Consider the following 18296-nt stretch of genomic DNA (forward strand, 5'->3'; position numbering starts at 1 on the left):
CTCCACTGATGCATGTTTTTGTACTTTTTTTTAATATCACAACATCGTTTATTATGTGAATTTTTTACAATACAAACAAAAAGTACAGAAATGCAATATATGAATACAGCTAAATGCAGAATGGTGACTTTTTTCTCTTCAAGAGGCTGTGATTCCCATTTCTAGTAAAATTAAGAGACTGCATATAGGTAGAAACAGGTTGGTCATTAGCTTCACAATTTTGCCTAGAAATGATCTATAAATGCATTTTTCCCCCTGCTACTTACCATAAAGTGTAAAAAGGAGTTAAAGAAAGTTTCTTTGTTGGTTCCTACCATATGAAAGATGCATATTCTATTTCAGCAAGACCAATATGTGGACACTATCTAAATTAAATGTTATTACAAAAATGAAGTAGTAATGAGATTCTGGCTAAAGAGGGCACTAAATGAGAATAATATATATTTAAAGAATCCAAAATGAACAAACAAAAAGAAATTGTTATAAAAAAAGCTCTAGGTGCACTGTAAGCATATAGGGTTTTTTTTCCATGTGTATTTTTAAACAATGGAAGTGTCAAAACATAGGGTCAACTGTGTTAGACTAAATTACATTATTGTATATGATGCATTGAATGGAACCTTTGTATTATAATTATCATAGAGAAGCATAGTTTGCATCATATTATGGCCTTTTATCCTCAATGAAAACCTTCCAGAGTCCTTTTATTTTGGAATATCCTGTAAACAATCAAACCGTCAGAACATGATTGTACAACAGTAAAATGTTCTCTTGCATTCAACTGAAGATAATCGGTTTAATAAAAAAGAAAAAGAAAAAGTAGGAAAAGTAGATCTGTTACTTTCTAAGTACACAACACCCTAGACAATTGAAGGCATTTTAATCTCCATCAAGAACAACAACAAAAATAATGTTTGTCATGCTGTTAAATCCATCATTATAGATAAAACTGGTGCAAATTGGTCAAACGGATCCAACAAACACTGATGTCCAAGCTGGCATATTGGCAACTAATATGTAACTGGTGGTCAATAGAGGGTTTAAAAGGATCTTCCTTTCTTCTTATTCTTTTCCAAGGTTCTCGAGTTCTGTTGTTCTAAAATACGTTGTTGAGATTCCCAGTTTGCTTTCTCATCCTCTGATGACGTTTTTCCTCTAATTGTTTATGCTATGCTTCCAAATTCTTTTTCATTTGCTCATGGTGTCGCTGGAGCTCAGCTTCAGAGTTCTTCAGTTTTGAACTTTTTCTTTGACCTTCATCTCAAACACCTGCTCCATCTTCTTCATTTTAGCTACATGCTCCCTTCTTTCTTCTTCCATTTGTGCCGGAGGGCTCTTAGTCAGCTGCCCTTTATTCTTGTTGTTATCAATTCCATTGTAAGTCACAGCTGCCAGTTTTCTGCTTCTGTAGTTCTCATAGTGGACATTATTAGTAACATCTTTCAAGTCCTGCATGTGTGTTCTTATCAACATATTTCTTAGAATTGTAAACACAGTGTTCACCATTTTCAACTTCAGCAATACCCCAAGGATACTGCCTTCCTCTGATCATTTTGCCATTAACTTCAATGGTAATATTACTACCTACCACAGCAACAGGTAAATGGTCCTTTATCTTTTTACCAAGTTTATTTTCTTCTTTATTATCTGTTTCTAGAAATTCATATATTTTAATTTTATGTTCTTGGATTTCTTTCATTATCTGTTTTTTAAACTGTTAGCATTCCTCTGGTGTGAGTGTGTCTGCTGTGGCAATAACTGAGATGATACTGTTTCATGTAAACGCTTCATAAACTCAATATTCGATGGTTTAAGTCCATGTCCTGAAGTAGCAATGAAGTATAAACACCCTGCACCCTGTTATCAGGCATCTGACATCTGTTCACACGCGATTCTGCATTTAGGTAGTCCTCAAATTTACTATCAATGTAGTCGATTGTAAGGCTGCCAGCAATTACTATTATCCACTGCATCTCCAAATCCTGGGGTATCATCTATTGTGAACAGCAAATGAACACCACCTTCTTTGATTAAAACTTTGGATTGTTCCACCCACTACCATAGCGTGAATTCAAAACCAGATCTCTTAACTGATTTTCTGTATACTTGGTTTGGGAGATTGGCAAATCCCACATAGCCTTCAAGGGTCTTCTGTTGAGCTACCGAGCGACACGGGGCGAGCAGTGGTTTGGATGCCGGCGGAGCCGCGGGCAAGCAGGAAGAAGATGAGTCTTAAGTCTGAATGCCCAGGAATTCATGTGGATCAGTCGGACCTCCCATGGTGCTGCTGTTGATGCTTCTCTCCTCAGCAGCAGCGGCTCTCGCACTGTTTGTACTTTTTTTTTAAAAAAAGGAAAGTGATAATAAAAAAATGATAATAGGCCGGGCACGGTGGCTCATGCCTGTAATCCCAGCACTTTGGGGGGGCCAAGGCGGGCGGATCACCTGAGGTCAGGAGTTTGAGACCAGCCTGACCAACATGGAGAAACCCTGTCTCTACTAAAAATACAAAATTGGCCGGGCGTGTTGGCACATGCCTGTAATCCCAGCTACTCGGGAGGCTGAGGCAGAAGAATCGCTTGAACCTGGGGGGCAGAGGTTGTGGTGAGTCAAGATTGCACCATTGCAGTCCAGCCTGGGCAACAGAGTGAGACTCCATCTCAAAAAAAAAAAATAATAATAATAGACACCACAGTGCTTCTGATGTGCCAGGCATTATTCCAAGCAGTTTGTATGTATTTACCCTTTAAATCCTCACATGAGATGGGACTATAAACCAGTTCAACCATTGTGGAAGACGGTGTGGCGATTCCTCAGGGATCTAGAACTAGAAATACTATTTGACCCAGCCATCCCATTACTGGGTATGTACCCAAAGGATTATAAATCATGCTGCTATAAAGACACATGCACACGTATGTTTATTGTGGCTCTATTCACAATAACAAAGACTTGGAACCAACCCAAATGTCCATCAGTGATAGACTGGATTAAGAAAATGTGGCACATATACACCGTGGAATACTATGCAGCCATAAAAAAGGATGAGTTCATGTCCTCAGTAGGGACATGGATGAAGCTGGAAGCTATCATTCTCAGCAAACTATCGCAAGGACAAAAAACCAAACACTACATGTTCTCACTTAGGTGGGAATTGAACAATGAGAACGCTTGGACACAGGAAGGGGAACATCGCACACCGGGGCCTGTCGTGGGGTGGAGGGAGTGGGGAGGGATAGCATTAGGAGATATACCTAATGCAAATGACAAGTTAACGGGTGCAGCACACCAACATGTCACATGTATACATATGTAACAAACCTGCACGTTTTGCACATGTACCCTAGAGCTTAAAGTATAATAAAAAAAAATCCTCACATGAACTCGAGGAGAACAGTTCCATTATCCCGAATTACAGGTGAAGAAATGGGATGCTACGAGGTTAAGTGATGTGCTGCGATCTCATAGCTAGTCTGCTTATGTCACGCGGTTTGAAGCCTCAGTTAAAGAAAGATGTGAAGGTGGCCGGTATCCTAGAGGCACTCCTTGCCATAGCCCCAAATGGCAGCAGCAGTCTCTAGACCCTTAGAAGATCCATTAAGAAAAGGAAGCAGGCCCCTGAGGAATCACGGTGATTGCCGACCTCAAGCTGGGCTTGTGGGTTTCCCCATCACGTTCATGTGGGCATCACAGAAGCTCTGTAAGGCAGGTGAGAGTCCATAGCCCGAGATGCAGATGCAAGCTTAGCCTCAGGGTGGCAAGTGGCCCACTACAGATCTGCAGTACCATCCTGAGGAATGGCAGCTTGTACCAAGGCCACCTTGCTCCACCCTTTCTGAAAATCCCTGTGTTCATGCTGAGAGCTGTGTTCCCCTTGTTGTCTCCAAGCTCTGGGGCTCACAGCACCTGAGACTGGCAGGGCAGGTGCAGTTGGAAACCTGACCTGGGGATGGCTGCTCCATTGTTGCACTGCACATCCCTGTGGAGGCCTCAACAGAAGGAGGGGGCATTGCTGCCGTGGTTTCGTCTCATGGGCACGCCCTGACTTGTTCTGTTATGCCTTTTTGCCTTGCCATGTACATATCTTGTCTCCTGGCTGATGGCAGCTTTCATGTCATTAGGGGTGATGTGGCTGGGAGACCAGGAGGGCAGGGACCACGTCAGCCTTGGCTCTTGGTCCTTAGCTCTGGTGTGGTGAATGGCATATCGTGGGGGCTCAGTCATTATTTACTGGATCAGGGAAAGAATGATTGAGTCCTGGGAGTTGAGGGGTCTAGATTGGAGTGCCAGCCCCACAAAAAACTAGTTATGAGTCCTCAGGAAAGCCACTTAATCTCTCCGAGCCTCAGTTTGCCGTTTGTAAAGTGGGTGTGATAATGTTTGTTTTGAGTGTTACAGATGACTGTCAAGGGGAAAATGTGTGATATATCTTTGTAACGTAGAAAGGGCCTTATATAAAGATCTTTCTCACCAGCATTATGATTATTATGATTACCATTGTTGTCTCTGTTAGTATGAGCATCCAGCCAGCGTTAAAAACAAATGCATATGTAAGGACCAATCTTCCAGTGAGTGTTCCAATTTATGCAGGTGTTGGTCAATCAGTAAGCAATTTCTGAGGCCCTACTCTGCCCAACCTTCTACATGTTGTGGGTGGAAGGGAAAAGCATGACAACACAATCTTCTGGAACAAAAGCAAACATTAGGAGCCCAAAGGGTGGCTGGCGGCTATTTTAGGAAGGGTGAGGGCAATGTTGGAGCAGAGACCAAGACACTGAGAACTTCGGTGAACCTGCAGTCTGTGACTCCATAGAGCTGCATGGATGTCCTGTCCTGCAGAAACTGTTGCTCAATAAAGCCGATGAAATGGATGTGTGTGGGAGGTTGGGTGGGGGAATAAGCAAAGCTCCTTGGCAGGAAAATGAGCTGGCATCTCAAACTTCAGTGTGTACCCGGATCATCAGGGATGTGTATTAAAAATGGAGCAGCCCTAGAGATTCCAATTTGGTAGGTCTGGAATAACGCTTGGGAAGCAGCATTTTAACAAGCCCCCAGGTGGTTCTGATGCAGTGGTCTGCACCTTTGAAAAGCACCACCCTGTGCCCGGGCGGGTCTCCAAGCCTCAGCTTCCAGCTGTCAAAACCCAGCCAAATAGAGCTACTTAAAAATGCACAGAACACAATGAGAGAGCACACATCTGAATTCTAGGTGATATTTTCAGATGGAACGGGACGTTATTTTTGTCCATGTTGGTAGGAAGGTTCTTGGGGTTTAGTGAACCAGAGCGGAGTCTGTTGCTCCATGCTGCTCTAATTATGGTCCCTGAAGCTCTCAGTGGGAAGTAAGAACAAGAATATTCTTTCTGAAGATCTTGTGTGCTACCCTGGAAGGTCTGTTTTGCAAAATTAATCAGCTTTGGGCCAGTTTCTTATCTTGAACCATTTGAGATTTCTGAGCTGCAGTTGCAGAAAGCATGCTTAGGGGAAATCATATCTTCGTGTCTTTGTTTCTAGTGCACTGGTGGAGCCTCACTTGTGTGCCAGGACTAGGGTGGGAGGCAAAAATCAGAGAGGTGATCCTTGCCCTTGAGGGAGGACAAAAAAAGCAAATATAGAGCTGGAGCATGAAGGAGAATAAAAGAAGTGTTGTTGGATGGCTCAGTAAGGATCTTGAGAGAATAATATCAACCAAGGGGAAACTGGATAAGAAATCAATTTCAAAATTTCCAGGATGAAACTGCTCCCTAAAAAGTAATTAGCGATATTAAATTCCTCCTCTCTCTAGCATGAATGAACCTTGGCCATCGAGGTAACACCGTGGAAAAGTTCCAGACCACATCCTTTGCCTGAGAATGTCCACCCAGATCTTAGTTGTAGCAGGGCAATGAGGAAGTTGCTGGAAGAATGATTTCCAGCCTTCGGGGATCTTGTTTATCTTTCTGAAACAGGGAATACCATGGCAAATGAAATGAGGTGCTCTGTAGGAGACAGGGCAGAGAGAGTGGGAGTATTTATCGACATGAAACCCATTTCTCTCTTAGTCCAAATTTGCTGAGCATTCAGTCTTCTTAGCAACAACAAGAATACCAGCAGTAGTCCCTTGGGGTGGCCAAGTCCTCGTGTTTCCAGAGCCTGTGTTTTCCTGTGTCTGCCGGCCCTCCATACAGCTCAAAGGAATCACTACACTTTATAGACAGGATTGGAAGGCCCAGAGAAGCAAAGTGATTTGCCTAAGCCCACACAGCTGAACCCAGGCCATGTCTGCTTCTCACTGTAGCATACTGGACTCTCCACTACACACTATGGCCCCACGTTGTGGAATCCAGTGAATGTTTGGGTGTTTCAGGGAAGACTGTGGCAGGTACGAGGTAGTTTGCTAAAAAAAAGAAACCGAGCATCTCCGTGAGAACTTCCGCTCTCCTTCCTCCAGTTTCTCCTCTCCCACCGAATCAATTAACAATTTCAAATTGTTCCCTAGTGTTTGGGCAGGTTTGTTTTAGGATTATTATGATCATCGTTATTGCAGGGTGTGCTTCCTGAGCGATATTAGAATGAGGAGTTGTAGGCCGGGTACAGTGGCTCGCGCCTGTAATCCCAGCACTTTGGGAGGTCAAGGAGGGAGGATCATTTGAGCTCAGGGGTTCAAGACCAGCCTAAGCAATATAATGAGACCTTTACTCTACCAATTTTTTTTTTTTTTTTTTTTTTTTTGAGATTGAATCTAGCTCTGTCTCCCAGGCTGGAGTGCAATGGTGCGATCTTGGCTCACTGCAACCTCTGCCTCCCGGGTTCAAGCGATTCTCCTGCCTCAACCTTCCGAGTAGCTGGGATTACGGGTACCTGCCACCACGCCCAGATAATTTTCACATTTTTAGTAGAGACAGAGTTTCACTGTGTTGGCCAGGCTGGTCTCAAACTCCTGACCTCATGATCCATCTGCCTCGGCCTCCCAAAGTGCTGGGATTACAAGCGTGAGCCACCGCACCCGGCCACCAACAATTTAAAAAAAAAATTAACCAGGCTTGGTGGTGCAAGCCTGTGGTCCCAGCTACTCAGGAGGCTGAGGAGGGAGGATTGCTTGAGCCCTGGAGGTTGAGGCTGCAGTGAGCTGTCATCACACCACTGCACTCTGGCCTGTTCGACAGAGCAAGACTCTGTCTCAAAAAAATAATAATGAAAAAAGAGCTGTTCGAGTAAAATCTTTCTAAAACCAACTCAGCAACACAGCTAAGGGCCTTCCCTGTGGTCACATTGTTTGTGCTGTACTTGACTTTGACAATCGCAGGCAGCTGGGGCTTGACATCCACTACCCCACACTTGCATCTCCGGGCTCAGCCTGGCAGTGCCCACCTGAAAGTCACTCACAGCTTCCAGTGGGAGATGGGAACAAACCAGAAAACATTCACAATGACCAGCCCTTGGCCCATACTGGCCTTAACAGAGCTTCAAGAGACCATGGTGCCCTGAGGAAAATAAGGATAAGTTTTTAACAGAGCTAACTTTGTTGTTTTAAAGAACACCCTTCACTTTGAGACGGTGCACTTCCTTCCGTCCTCCTCCTTCCTTCTTATGTCCTTTAAAAAATTAAATTGTGCTGATAGCAGACATTAGGATTTGTTTATTGATTTATTTATTTCATTTATTATTTTCTTAAGAGACAGGGTCTTGCTTCATCCTCCAGGTTGGAGTGCAGTGGCATCTTCACAGCTTACTGCAGGCTCCAACTTGTAAGCTCGAGTGATCCTCCCCTTAGCCTCCCAAGTAGCTGGGACTACAGATGTGCACCACCATGCGTGGCTAATTTCAAATTTTTCTGTAGAGATGAGGTCTCGCTGTGTTGCCCAGGCTGGTCCCAAACTCCTGGCCTCAAATGATCCTCCCTCTTTGGCCTCCCAAAGTGTTGGGATTGCAGGTGTGAACCACTGCACCCAGCCCTTGTTTTGTTTTTTAATGTCCTTACTTGAGAAAATAAAATTTGACAATCTACATTGGTATTCTGATATGTTTGTGTGTTTTATGACAGTCCGAGCAGCACTGTTATTGTTGTAGAAGTTTGTATGAGGTCAGTGGGGCACAGGGTGGAAGCGGTCAGTCCTGTTTACTGGGATCAGGGAGGATTTGGAGCAGAAAGTGACATGTGAGCTGAGCCTTGGAAAGCACAGTAATAGGGTGCTCACCGGGGGACCAGAGGGCCACGAAAGCCTTTTGATCAGTGAGGGACATGATAAGCTTTTCATTTTAGGGAGATCACTCTGGAGGGAAGTGACCAGCAGAGGGGAGGTAGCAGGCCTGGAAGCAGAGTCACCTGCCACAGTGAGGCCAGACACAAGCATGTGGCGGTGTGGTGCAGAGGCTGGCACGGTTCTGTGGATACTCAGCAAGTAGAACGTACAGGACTTGAGACTGGCTAGGTGTGAGGGGCCATGCAACAATGGAGTCTTGGACAGCTCCCAGTTTTCTGCCTTGGGGAACCTGCAGAGGTGAACGTTGATACTAACATGAATGCAAATAACAATAGTCATGGTGACAGCTGATGTTCACTGAGCCCTTCTTTGTACTGGGCACTTGCTGAGCACCATGCCTATCCAGAAGGCTTATGCAGAGAAAGCAGGTTTCTCAGAGTCAGAATCTAGAGCCCCTCTCTCACCTAGTCACATCTGTATTCTGCCTTCTGGGACAGTGACCACATTTTAGGGGAAGATGGCAAGTCCAGGTTTGGACCTGTGGGTCACCCAGATGGAGATGTGTGGTCTGGAGCTTCAGGGAGGTGGAGGTTGGGATTTGGGGTCATCAGCCTACAGATGATGGTTGATGCTATTGGAGCGGGGAGGTTAGCTAGAAATACTCCCTGGGAAGAAGTGCTTTGCCCAGCAGAGAAGGAGGAGCTGTTCCATCTTTGTAGCCCCGACGCCTGTCATCTTAGCTGTGATTTGGGCCTGTGGTTGTATATTTCCTGCAGATGTGCCTGGAATCATTGAAATGAGAAAAGGGGAGATTTGGGGGGCTGCACAGCCCTTCCTTGTTCTTCTTATTTTTTCTTGAGCTTTTTGTGATGGATGATTTCAGATGTATGCCTCAGTAGAAAGAGTAGGATAAGCTGCCTCCATGAGCCCATCCCCCAGCTTCAGCAAGTAGCCAGCGCGTGCCTGCCCCTTTATTAATTGACTCTTCGCATTCCCACCCTCTGCATCCAGGCAGTTTCTATTAATACTTTGGAGCTCCTGCTCTGCGCATTTCTCCTACTGCCTGCTTTAGCCAGACCGGGCTGGTCAGTCCTCAGACTGCCTTGTACCCACCCCCATCTCTCCCTGGCATTCCTACCTCACCTTCTAATTCAGACACTGTCCTGTCCCCCTCTTCTCAACTTGGGCAAAGCCTCCCGGTACCATGTGGGGTGGGGTCCCCAGGTCTGTTTTGTGTCCTGAGTTTACACCTAAGCCTCCTTGGGAAGGTCACTGTATACCTGTATACCCCGCTCAGAGCCCGTTAGCACCACTGCATACTGTGTCTGAGGGGCCTGAGGCCACATGCTCTGTAGGACAGAGGTGGCCCCCTCAGCCTGGGATTGAAGGTCATGTGTAATTCAACCTCCATCAGGTCAGGAGAAAACACTGGTCCCTCACCCTGTGTTGAAACTTTAAGATTACTGTTGTTTCTTGAGAGGTTTTGTTTTCTCTGTTCATTTGCTAAACAGGCCTAGTGTGTCCATTGCAGGTCCTAGGTTGAGAGGACCCAAGGTGATGGGGTGAGGCCCAGCCACTATGGCAAGGCCCTCAGGGGGCTGCTCTAGTCTCCTGCTGTTCATTTTTCTGCTTGGCTACAGACCCCTCCATTCCAACAAAATTTGCTGAAGCCCACATATAAAATCTCCAGAAGGGAAGCCTTCTGGTTAAATGGTAGTGGGGACTCAGAGCCCTGTGCAGTAGGGTCATGCCACGTCAGGCTTTCTTCAAGAGGCCTCCTGAGGAACTGAGTTTGAAACCCCTAGGTCGGAGTCCTCACCTTCAAGGCCACCAAAGATCCCACCCAGGAATGAGGCCTTCTCTGCCATTCCCCACAGATGCAGCAGCTGGGGGTGCCCGTCTTGTCTCCTGGTCAGCCTGAGCTCAGTGCCAGGCCCAAGAAAGATGGCACAGGCATGGTTCTTGCCTTCAGGTAGGTCCACTCCAGGGGGATAAGGAGGTAGGGGACAGGGGGGCCATTTTTGTCTACAAGAGGCTCGTTAATAAAAGACAGAGTGAAAACCATATAGAGGACATGTGGTATACTGTGATGGAACAGGGAGAATTCTGCCCATCCCACGTGGCCTGTGGGCGGGCTCGGAGGCTGGGTTGCTGTGTGATGCCACCTCCCAGGTAGCTGGGTTCATGCTCGCTGGATGAGCTTTTAGGTCCAAGCGTCTGCCAGCCATGTGGAAGCCCATTCCGGACGCTTGATCTGCTGTGTGTGCGCCCCTGGCTGGGTGCTGCTGTGACAGCTGAAGACGAAAGTCCCACTCCACCCGCCCCAAGTTAGATCTGTCGTACAGACACTGGTTATGCACGTTTGGGGATTTTTTTTTCTTCTTCCCTATGTGAAGTTTTAGTTTTTCAGTAAACAGTAATTAAAACAAATGTACACAGAGACAACAATGCCGCATTTTAATTTATTTATTTCAGCTGACTGCACCCGCCAGCCTCCTAGCGAAATTCCTTTGTTTTCTTCTTTATGCATGATATTAACAATAGATCTCCCTGTGTAGTTTTGTGTTCATCCTGTTTCTAGAGAGTGTGGAGGATGCAGTGGGTGCGGCGCATGCATTTCATACTTTCTACCTGTAGAGTAGGTGATGCACTTCCTGAACTATGGAAAATGAAGACGCTCCTGTCCTTCCTTTTCAAAAGCCTCCTCCTCCAAGATGTCTCTCTGGCCTCCTCAGTTCTAGTCACTGGCCTCTTCTAAGAAAGAAATTTTTCAGGTGGATGTTGTCATTGAATGAGCCTAGCTTAGGGCACAGCTCTTAGAACTTGCTTATAAGTAGGCTGGGCGCAGTGGCTCACACCTGTAATCTCAGCACTTTGGGAGGCCAAGGCAGGTGGATTGCCTGAGCTCAGGAGTTCAAGACCAGCCTGGGCAACATGGTGAAACCCCATCTCTATTAAAAATACAAAAAATTAGCCAGAAGTGGTGGTGCATGCCTGTAATCTCAGCTACTTGGAGGGCTGAGGCAGTAGAGTTGGCTTGAACCCGGGAGGCAGAGGTTACAGTGAGCCGAGATTGCACCACTGCACTCCAGCCTGGGAGACAGAGTGAGACTCTGTCTCCAAAAAAATGAAAATAAATAAAATAAAAAGAACTTACTTAAAAGTGAATACTCTCTTCCCTGCTCCTCCCAATCATCTACACTTCCCCTCCCCAGCATTTTTTCTTATTTCTTAGTGCATTGCTGGAAGTTTCCTTACCTGTGCCCTCACCCCAGGTGGCTCTGGGGATTCTGGGAAGGCAGTGATGCTTGCTGCCACTTCATCCTTGAGCCCCCCAACCACCAAGATTCATGAGGTTGTGGGTGAGTGCACAGACAGGCTGGCCCCAAGCCCAGCTTCCCTCCTGCTGTCTGTGTGTCCTGGAGTTGGTTATGTAAACTCTTTGAGCTTCTGTTTCCAACTCTGTAAAATGGGGGTTGCTGTGGACATGCAGCTTCATGAGATGATGCTTGTGAAGTGTGCAGGGTTTTCCCTGCCGCATAGCAAGCTTCAGGAGTTGAGTGCCATTATTATTATTTCTGGCTGCTGTTATTGCCACCCTAGCGGGCACTCAGCCCACGCATGTTGTCCCTGGCGTGTTGTTTGTGATCGCAAAGTTCCCAGCATAAGAATAAAATTCTGTGTGCTCTGTTGTGCAGGAGAATACACACATTCTTTGCCATCTATTTTAGAGCAACATGTATGGAATCTTAGTGGGGTGGCCTGAATCCTAGGCTGACAGGGGTGGGGGCCTGCAGATCTCAGATAAGCTGTACCACTTGGGTTCACAATGCAGCGCTTGGCCCAGACAACCCCTGGGATCCCTTGTTGACCTAATATTTCCTAAAATATGAGTATCTGGAGACTGAGCACAGCATAGGGCTGGGCCTTATCAGCTCCTGCTGGGGAAGGCCAGTCAGCCCTGGGGTTTCATGCAAAGCTTTGAGGTGGTCGCCTGGCCTCCCTCTGTGCTTGCCTAAGGCTTGCAGGCTTTGGGGAGGGGAGCTGCCAATTCCCATGCATATTGGGAATAGGGATGCCAGTGGGAGGTCTCACCTGCTGCCTGCTCTAGCTGTTAAGGGGAAGGGGTCTTGCAGAATCTGTGACTCTGCTCCTCCAACCGCGGAGGCAGCTGGTGAATGGAGGCTGTGTTTTGCAGAATGCAAGCGTAAGGATGGAAACAGCCCTGGGCGGCAGGGTCTAAAAGCCTGGTTGTCATGTCAACAGATTGGCCCAAAATAGTGAGAAATAGCAAGGGGCAGGTCCCCATATGGTCCTGTCGTGACCACATCGCCCGCTCCTTCCATGGCAGGGCTGGGCTGGGCCAGGCTGTTATAGGAATAAAACGGGGAGGGGGGCTTTGAGGATATCCCCCTACCATTTCCTCAGGAGGGACCAGACAGGGCAGGTGTGGTCCTGGTCCTTCATAGCTGTATAAATGTGAAACCCGAGAAGGGAACCTATAAGCCAGAGCCCCCACCCCAAAGGCTATGCTGTGACTGCCTTTATTTCCCTCATTGGGAAAATTCAGCAAACAGGTAGGAGTACTCAGTGTGTGCAGGTGCAGGGGTCCTGAGGCAGTACATGGAACAGCTAACATCTCCCAAGTGTTCACCAGTGCCAGCACTCTTTCCAGCCCTTTGAATGAATGAATTCATCTGACCTTCACCATAACTGCATAATGTAAACACTATTATCATCCTCGTTTATGGGGGAGGAAACTGAAGCTAAAAGTCTGCCCAAGGTCCTTCAGCTAGTAAGTGAGATACTTGAAGTCAGACACCTGGCTCCAGAGCCGGACCCTTGATCATTAAGCTACAGAGATGTAGGAGACAGACAGGGGCTCCATGGGCCTTCCCCAACAGAGGGTGCTGGCTCAGCCCGTGGAAGGCGCATCTCACCTGGCAAAGACTTCCAGAAGAAAGCAAGATGCGTGGACTTGGCCAGGCAAAGGGGATGGGACACAGGTGTCATGGCAGAAGCCATATACCCTCTTAAGGGTTTGGGGACCTGTGGTTGGGGAAAGAGGACTTAGGGTTGGGGGAGGAGACCCAGATCGGCTCAGCTCCATTGCTGTGTACTCTAGGCAACCTCCTTCTCTCGTGCAACTCGTTTCCTTATAAATACAACCTCCAGCCTCCTGTCCATCCAGGAATTGGCCCTCTAGATATAGGGCCATTTTGTGCTTTTGCATATCATTATTTAGTTCCATTGTGATTTCTCTTTAGTTTTTTTTTTTTTTTTTGTAAAGTATCATTTGGAAAATGCTTTCCTGACCTGGCAGAGAACAAAGGCGTGGATTCTGTCTCCCTACCAAGCTCAAAGAATAGGGAGGAATGGGCTGGCCATGGTGGCTCATGCCTGTAATCCCAGCACTTTGAGAGGCTGAGGTGGGCAGATGGCTTGAACCGAGGAGTTCCGAGACCAGCCTGGGCAACATGGGGAAACCCTGTCTCTACTAAAAATTACAAAAAAGTAGCTGGGTGTGGTGATGCACGCCTATAGTCCCAGCTACTCGAGAGGCTGAGGTGGGAGGGTCGCTGGAGCCCTGGGTGGTCGAGGCTGCAGTGAGCTAAGATGGTGCCACTGCACTCCAGCCTGGGTGACAGAGTGAGACTCTGTCGCAGGAAAAACAACAACAACAAAAGAATAGGGGGGAATGGATTTCTCCCCCATTTTACAGATGAGAAAACTGAGTTTCAGAGAGGCCTGGAGACTTGTCCTAAGGGAAATATTACCTTCCTGATTGTTTTTTTAATTGTGACAAAATGTGCACAAAATAAATTGACAATTTTAATCATTTTTTAAATATACAGCTCAGCAGCATTAAGTACATTTACATTGTTGTACGACCGTCACCACTATCTATTCCCAGAACTTTTTGATCATCCCAAACTGAAACTTCATACTCATTAAACACTAGCTCCCTAGTCCCTTCTCCCCCACCCCTGGCAACCACAGTTCTCCTTCCTGTCTCCATGAACTTGACTACCTTAGGTACCTCATATAGGTGGAATCATACAGTGTTTGTCCTTCTGTGTCTGCCTTATTTATTTTCCTGCTAGTTTTTTTTTAATTGTAAGAAAAACTGGGTTCAAATAGTTTTCAAGTTTCAGGAAGGGTTTGTTAAACCTAATAAGAAAACCGAGTAACAATTTCACAGCAAGGTTGCTGCTATTCAGAGAAAGAAATAATACTTTTTTTCTGCATGAAAGTGAATGAACCCCAAAAAGCCCTTCTGTCTGCAGGATTTGGGAAGGTAATGTTTTCTTTGCCTTTGAATCTGAGAAAGGGCCCAGGAGTCTGTGACAGGTGTTTGTGGAGCAAAGTTCTGGGGAGGGGACAGTGGGGGGCCACATGTAGCCTTACTTTTCCCTGTGTCTGAGCAGGGAATGCCTCGTGGTTGGAACCTGGGCACCCTGCTCATCGTGGGCCACCCTCCTTCACCCTGTCCATTTGGCTGACTTCTCCTTATGCATCAAGACTCAGCGCAAGCACCAAGCACCCCGCCCCTGCAGGAAGGCTTCCCTGATTCCTGGCACTGCATTTGGTGGCCGGCTCTAGGCCCCACACTCTCTGCTGCCCCTTTCATCGTATGCTCTCCCATCTGCTGCAGTCTAAATGTTTCCTTCCCCCCAAGAGTCATATGTTGAAATCCTAGCCCCCAAACTGATGGTATTAGGAGGTAGGGCCTTTGGGAAGTGGGGTGATTAGGTCACGAGGGTGGAGCCCTCATGAATGGATTCTGCCTTATAAAAGAGGTGCAAGGGAGCTTGTTCTCTCCTCCCGCCATGTGAGAACACAGCCAGAAGGCGCTGTCCATAAACCAGGAAACCAGCCTTCACTAGACACCAAATCTGCTGGCGCCTTGATCTCGAACTTTCCGGCCTCCAGAATGGTGGGAAATAAATTTCTGTTGTTTCTAATCTGCCCATTTTGTGATAGAAGCCCAAGCAGACTAAGACACCATCCTCTGCGGTGACTGCGCCCTCTCTCATCCCCGCTGGCAAGTGAGCTCCCTGAGAACCGGGCTCTGACCTCTTTCCTCCTGTTTGCCGAGTGCCTGGCAGATCTCAGCCTGAAAGAGATCCTCAGCAAATGCCTAGCACATCAAACTGAATAAATTCAGCATTCAGGGTTAGCAAAAGGCTCGAGCTTCTGCCCCGTGCGGCTCCCTTGAGTGCCATGGTTAGGCCCTCCCAGCATTACTTCCCTGTTATACAACGGGCCAGGCTTGTGAGCTCCCCTATCAGATGTGGACTTTGACTTTCACCTCTGGGGATGGGCTGCCCTGTGCAGGTCTGCACCTCCCTCTGGCCTTCCAAAGGCTGCTGCTCTTCAAATTTTGCCAGCCACCCAGTCGAGAGGTCCTGCCGAGGGGCTTCCCCAGAGGCGGTTATGCTCCTAAATGCACTGGTCCCAAACTGCTGCCTCAAGAGCCACAGGAACCTTCCCTGGGCCCCACCCCTCCAGCAAATTCCTCTCCCGGAGGCCCTTCCTCCCCCTCCCCTCCCAGCACTTGGTGGTATCTGTTTGCTCGTCTGTCCGTCTAGCAAGGTTCCAAGCTGAAACCCCTTTGCCCCCTTTCCTAGGCAGGGAGAGGCCTCACATTCTTCCGTGAATCCAGGGACAGCACCAGGCGTCACCCCCTGCGCAGGCAGTGTGGTGATGGGCTTGGGGACCCCTTAGCAGGCTCTCAGCCATGGGGTGGGAGGCGGGCCAGAATTGAGTCCTGGGGCTAGACACTGGGAAGGTGCATTAGGACTTCAAATGTGGAGGAGCTGGGACCTGGGAGCAGGATGTTGAGATGGCAACACAGCTATGCCCAAGGCTGCTTGTGCAGCCTGGACCCCAGAACCCCCTTACAACCTCCAAGTGTGGGCAACACTGTGCCTGTGGGATCAGACCTGAGATGTTGGGGTATTGGGGAAATCGCCTCTGGGAAGGGCCTCTGAAAACAGGTGTCTGCAGCAGCTTGTGATGCAGAGAGGCGGAAGGACTTCTGCCAGGCTTGGAGAATTGGAGCCCTTGAGTAGAGTCCCTGGTCACAGTGATGTGTGACAGCAGCCCAGCCCTCATCTGTCAGGTGGGGGAGTGACCACCATGTCCCCAGCTGGAGGACAAGCGAGGCACATAGTTAACTCCAGCTGAGTTGCTGCAGATGGAGGGCGGGCACCTGAGGAATGAGTGTGGCCACGGTGACGGGGTGAGGACCCACCCTACAGCTCCCCTTCATCTCTGAGCAGGCGCCCAGTGGGTGTTTGCACATAGGGGAGCTGTCGGGATACCTCTGGGCCGTGTGCTAGGAAGGACTGTCAGATTCCGGGACATGGCTCCCAAGGGAAAGTCGGTAGCGTGGGCAGCTGGCCAGTGCCTCACCAGCCTTGTGCCCAGTGCTGGACTCAGCGGTATCCCCTGGGCCCAGGCTTCTCTACCTCAGGGGGTCCTGGTGGCCCAGACTCACACAGCCCCTGAAGGAAGCTAGGACTCCCATCTCTCCCAGAGGCTACTCTTCCTCTTGTTCTGATCGGACCCCTTCCCCCTGCTCCTGCCGTTGCCCCTGGACCACTGCACTGGTCTCTCACCCCTCCCCACGCCCTGCCCTTCCTCACTTGAATAACGCCCTTCAAATGGCTGCCAGGGTTGTCTTCCCTGTCTTCAGCTCTGGCGATGTCATGATCAGATCGAAGCACTCTTGAGAAGCTCCAGGGTTTAATGGGTATGGAGCTTTTCTGTTTGGGATGATGAAAGCATTCTGGAAATAGACAGTGGTGATGGTTACACAACATGGTGAGTGCACTTAATGCCGCTGAATTGTACACTTAAAAATAATTAGAATGGCCAGGCATGGTGGCTCACGCCTGTAATCCCAGAGCTTTAGGAGACCTAGGTGGGAGGATCAATTGAGGCCAAGGGGGTCAAAGCTGCAGTGGGCCGTGATTGTACCACTGCACTCCAGCCTGGGCAACAGAGTGAGACCCTGTCTTCAAAAGAGAAAAAATAAATAACTAAAATAAAGTGGTAAAACAAAACAAAGGGAAACTCCCTATGGACTGAAGAATAAGGGGCAACCTCCTTAAGCTGGCACTGGCTGGCTCAGGGCCTACCAGAGGCTGCCCCAGCCTCCTTTTCCAGTCTCACCCCTCGCATCTCCCATTCACCCTTTTAGTGCTCCAACCTGGAGAGTTACTGGACTTGCTGTTCTAAGACATATCCTCACTTTCCCTGGCTCTGCCTTTCCTTGTGGATTCTCAGTATTAGAATCTATTCCTTCACTTGGTGAAATAATCATTTCTACAACACTCTCCTGATGACTTATCACTGCTTTCCAAGGCCTTTTACACTGTCTCTGGCCAGCTCTAAAGAGATGGCCTTATTCCTAAGAGCATAAGGTTTGGAGTATGATAGCCTGGGTTTGAGTGCAGGCTTCATGGCTTACCAGTCATGTAATCTTGAACTTGTCAGTTAAGCTCCCTGAACCTGTCTTTCCTCCTCTGTTAAATGAATGCTAATAACAGTATCTAACCCATGGAGTCATTGCAAATATTAAATATAAATAGTGGGCTAATGCTTATAAAGAATTTAGCTTATTTCCTAGCACATAGGTCAATATTAAATAAATGTTAGCTGGATATGTATAAATTGAACCAAAATCTGGCCTTGAGAACAGACAAAAACACAGACTTGGTAGGCTGGAAGGGATCTGAGAGATCATCTGTGGCAGTCATAGTAGGCTCCCTGGTATCTGGTTCTCTCCTCACTTAGTAAGTTGCACTTTGTGTCCCTTATACTTGGGTGGGGCCATGCCTGTCTCATGGGCCATATCCAGTCAATGAGTTCAATTTAATTGCTGGCTGAGTCTCTCCAGAGTTTTCATTTTCCTTCCCCATTAGCAACTGGCTGCATTCAAGATGGCGGTTGTTCCATTAGCCTGGGCTCCTAGGTGTCTGGGATGTGTCAAGCGCCCCCCTTGCTTGAGAGAGGAATCAACTTTTCCTGGGGTGACCCATTGACATTTAGGGGTTGTTTATTGCCGAAGTATCGCCTGCTTTGCTTTGTGAACTCTGGTGAATGA

At 47.8% G+C, this 18296-nt stretch overlaps 1 protein-coding gene and 1 pseudogene across 1 annotated transcript in view; one reads left to right on the forward strand and one right to left on the reverse strand.

Annotated features, from left to right (window-relative positions):
* The window catches only part of GABBR2 (gamma-aminobutyric acid type B receptor subunit 2), a 414624-nt gene that overhangs the window by 105507 nt on the left and 290821 nt on the right, over positions 1-18296 (forward strand). The gene's annotated exons all lie outside the window — the stretch shown is intronic.
* LOC105738437 lies at positions 316-16552 on the reverse strand (annotated as a pseudogene).

Source organism: Nomascus leucogenys, chromosome 1a (assembly GCF_006542625.1).
Source record: "Nomascus leucogenys isolate Asia chromosome 1a, Asia_NLE_v1, whole genome shotgun sequence".
Lineage (NCBI taxonomy): Eukaryota > Metazoa > Chordata > Mammalia > Primates > Hylobatidae > Nomascus > Nomascus leucogenys.